A 4,494-nucleotide genomic window follows, 5' to 3' on the forward strand; every position below is an offset into this window, starting at 1 on the left:
TCGGCCGGGCCGGCTTCCCGGGCAGGCCCAGGATGCCCGGCCTGCTTCCCGGCGAGCCGGCTCCCCCGCCCCACCCTCCGCGGGCCGGCGGCAGGACCGGGACCCCCCTCCTCACACCGACCACCCCCGGCCGCGGCATGCTCCTCCAGGGGGCACGAAACGCGAGAATAAAAAGCCCAATTCACCTGTTGTTACAGATGTGAAACAAGCCTCAGTGCACGGCGCATGAGCCGCCAGCCCCCCCAACAGCGGCCGGACTACAACTCCCACAAGGCCTTGAGCGATCTCTTCCGGGCCCGGGGCGGAAATCCCGCCTCCGTGGGCCCCATCTCCCGCGTGCGATCCTACACCGAAGTGGGGGCTTAGGCGCTCGTCCGACTGGCTTCGCTCTGGCTGCTCTGGTCTCGGGGCACGGAGTGGCCCGCCGGCCTGTTGCTAGACCTCTGCACGGCCCGAGGCGCGGCGGACGGAACTTCCGGCGGGGTCGGGAGGGTCGGCCCGGCCACAGCTCATGCAGCCTCGGCCTCCGAAGGTGGGAGAGCATGGAGGTCTGGCTTGTCCTCTGCTGTCCGGCCGGGCGGAAACTCCGTCCGCCTGGCACCGGTTTCCGCCCGCGTTCTCGGCCCGGGCTCCTTGGCGCCCTCGCCTTCCCTGCATCTCGGGTCCGCGTGTTTAGGGAGCCGAGCGTGTTGGGGGTGAACTGCTCGATGTAAGGAAAGGCGAAGTGACACAGGCTGGGCGCTGGGCGGGTCTGGAGGTCCCGACTCGACCACATCCCGGCTCCGGAGTGCGAAGGATTCTCCCGGCGGCGTGCAGTGGACCTCAGAGGAGGCCTCACCCCATCCCATCCCGCCCCAGAAGCGGGACCAGCCCGGCGTGGTGGCGCACGCCTGTCATCCCAGCACTTGGGAGACTGAGGCAGGAGGATCGTTACCAGTTAGAGACCAGCCTGGGCTACAGAGTGAGCTCAAAGCCAGCCTGAACTGCATAGCGAGACCCTGTCTCAAAAAAAGAGAAAAAGCTGCAGGGCCCAGTGCAGTGACACACACCTTTAATCCCAGCACTCAGGAGGCTGAGGCAGGAGGATCGATGCAAGTTAGAGGCCAGCCTGGGCTATAAAGTGAGTTTGAGGCCAGTCTGGACTACATAATGAAACTCTATCTCAAAAAGAACCCCTGCCCCAAAAACAAAGCAAAAAAAAAATGACAAAGTACCCAGTGAATGACAGCCAGGTGCACCAGGAGCTAAGTTCTAATAACAGGGAGTTCAGTGTGAGAGGAAAGTTCTGTGTATGTGCAGGATTTAGAAAAAGTAGAAAAGAAAGAGTTGGTGGTCCTTCAGACTAAGGTACATCCCCAGCCCTTGTAGAAATGTTATTTACTAATGTTTATTTATTTACTTTGCTGTACTGGGGGTTGAACCTAGGGCCTTCACACTAAGCTGGGTCCCCAGCCTGTTTTTTATTCTGTTTTTTGAGACATGTTCTCACCATGTTGCCCAGGCTGGCCTTGAACTTGTTATCCTATCTCAGCCTCCCAGAGTGCTGGGATCAGAAGCATGCGTGACCATGTTGAGCTTGTTTTGTTTTTTTCTAGTGCCGGGGATTAAACCAAGGGTCTAGAGAATGCACTGTGCCACTCAGCTACCCATCACAGTCCCTATGATACCCAGGCTAGTGTTTAACTGCTGTCTTTGTCCCTCCACCTCTCTGGTAGCTAGGACGGCAGGTGGATAGCACACACCTGGCCTGTCTTTTTTTTTTTTTTTTTTTTGGTTTTTCTCCGGTACCAGGAACTGAACTCACGACCTTGCGCTTGCCAGGCAGGCGTTTTTGCCGCTGAGCTAAATCCCCAGCCCCTGGCTTGTCTTTTATGGTCACCACCAAGAGATGGAGGAGAGGGAAGAAGACGTGAGAATTCAGATGTGTTATGTATCTGTACCAGCTGCCCACGAGGATGTAGTTATTATGTACTGCAAATGTAGACTAGTAAAAATAATTTTCTTTTTTTGAGACAGGGTCTTACTATGTAGTTCGGGCAGGCCTGGGCTCACTATATGGTCTAGGCTGGCCCGGAACTCACTGCAATCCTGCCGAGTGCTGGGATTACAGGCAAATTTTTTCTTTGAAAAAGGATACCAATCCTACCTGACTAGGGCCCTGGCTTATGATCTTTAACCCTAATTATCTCCCTCAAGGCCCCAAGGCCAAATGCAATTCGAGCAGCCCCCCCACAAGTCTTATTGTATGTTTATTTTTTAAATGTACTTTCTATTATGAATAATTTCAAATGTCCACAGAATGTTAGTGTTTCTTAGGAGAGACAATCTGTTGCCGACCCAAGCTTACCTACAAATTCTTATTGGCTGTGTCAGACATAGAAGAGCCAGGGCTCTTCACCTAGGCTGTTGGTCAGGGCTGCGCTTCAGCGGGCAATCTTGGGAGCTAAGTACTGCGCCCTGCAGAATGAAAAAGCTAGCCGTGCATGCACACACCTGTAATTCTACCACTTGGGAGGCTGAGGCAGGGGGATCACCTTGAGATCAAGGCCAGCCCGAACTATGTAACGAGACCCTGTCTCAGAAAAACAAAAACAAGAAGAAAAAGAAACAAAAACAAACATGGAGAGCAGCGAACTTGCAGCTATGTCCTTTTTTGTTTGTTGCCCACTATGGAACCCAGGCTGGCTTTGACCTCACAGTGATCCTCCTGCTTCAGCCTCCTAAATGCTAAGATTACAAGCATGCACCACCACACCTGACTAGAACCTGTGTCCTTACTGACAAAACAGCCCCTAAATCTGCCACCTCTGAGAAGTGCCCTACCCAAGAACTTGCTGTTATGTGAAATAACATGTTTCCTTGGAGTTCAAGAGAGTGGGGCTGGAGCCAGGCACTCTGCTTCTAGTTCTTCGGGCTTTGGAGCTGACCTGCGCTGGGGGCTTTGCTGCCCTTGCCTCAGAGCAGAATCACAGTGGTCTCCACCCTTTCCCATTCACCTGGCTCTTGGGGAGCCTGAGTTAACAGGGCAAGCTTTGTATGCAGGCCGAGCTTAAACCTGCTATGTAGGCCAGGCTGGCTTTGAACTCACAGCCGTCCTCCTGCCTCAGCCTCCTGAATGCTAGGGTTACAGACATGCCGCCACTCTCAGCTCCCAAGTATTTTTAAAACAAAACCTCTCTAAACCAGGCATGCTAGTGTGTGTCTATAGTCCCAGCACCTGGCAGGCTGAGGCAGGAGGCCACCCTGGCCTACAAAGTGAGACCCTGTCACAAAAAGAAACAAGTCTGTTATAGCCCCTCTGGGACACGTTGACACCGCAATGAAGGTAAAAGAAGCCTAGGGTCAGTTACTGGTCAGACCTGTGGCCATCTTTGCTGGTGCTCATCCACTTTGCCCATGCACCCCACTTTCTTATCTCAAGGGCTACACCCCGTTGCTCACGTGATTGGTGCCAATTTACTTCGCCCCTCTTCTGCCCGGAGTTGCAGCTCCCTGCTTGTTTCCTCAGGCTGCCTCTTAGCCACCCAGTTGGCTAAGCAGCTGGCTAACCCCTGGCTCAGCAGCGATGTAATGGAAAAGAGCAGCAGAGAAAGACTGAGTGCTGGGAAGTGATGAGATGCCTATGCGGCCGCAGACACTGAGCTGGGTGCTGGGCATGTGCCTGTGCCCCAGTGCTCAGGAGGCTGAGACGGGGTTGCTGAGACAGCCCAGTGATCAGAGGCCGGCCTGTGCAATACAGTGAGACCCCACCTCAAAAAAAATACATGTCGTGATTGTAATGCACAGAAAAGGTCTACACTTGCGTTCTCATTCGCCCCACGTGGTGGCTGAGTGACCAGCCAGCCCTTTTGCTTTGGTTCTAAAATCTGCCAACCTGCCGTCCACTAGGGGGAGGCATTGTTCGCCACTCTCTTTCTTTTTCTTTCTTTCTTTCTTTCTTTCTTTCTTTCTTTCTTTCTTTTCTTTCTTTTCTTTTTTTTTGTGCCAGGAATTGAACTCAAAACCTTGCACTTGCCAGGCAGGTGCTTGTGCCACTGAGCTATATCCCTGGCCTCGCCATTGTATTTCTTTATCTGTAGAGTTTTGTTTGCATTAAAGTCAGGAGGGAGAAAAACTGCTCTGCCCTCAGGAGAGAAGAAAGTGGCCGGCATTTCTAGGGGTGGACACGCAGCCCCTCCCTGGGCAAGCATGGCGCTGTGCCTCTGTGGAGCAGCCCCATCTCCACTGGTGCCTGGCTCCATTTAGCTGGTGGGTCCGGGACCCGGCTTGGTCAGGACAGCAGACACCTTGGGTGCCAGTCTGTGGTGGCCTTCGTAGCCGTTGACGTTTCTGTTTCTCTGGGTGCTCCTTTGGGTGCTGTCCATTGAAGACAGTCTTTTCTGTCCATTGAAGACAGTCATTTCTATGGTTATTAGTTCATGTGTGCAGTTTGTAATGATCACGCTCTTCATGGGGAGTTGCTACGTAGACACAACAGGTCTTTTTTTTTTTTTT

This window comes from Chinchilla lanigera, unplaced genomic scaffold, assembly GCF_000276665.1.
Source record: "Chinchilla lanigera isolate Chin_1 unplaced genomic scaffold, ChiLan1.0 scaffold00019, whole genome shotgun sequence".
Lineage (NCBI taxonomy): Eukaryota > Metazoa > Chordata > Mammalia > Rodentia > Chinchillidae > Chinchilla > Chinchilla lanigera.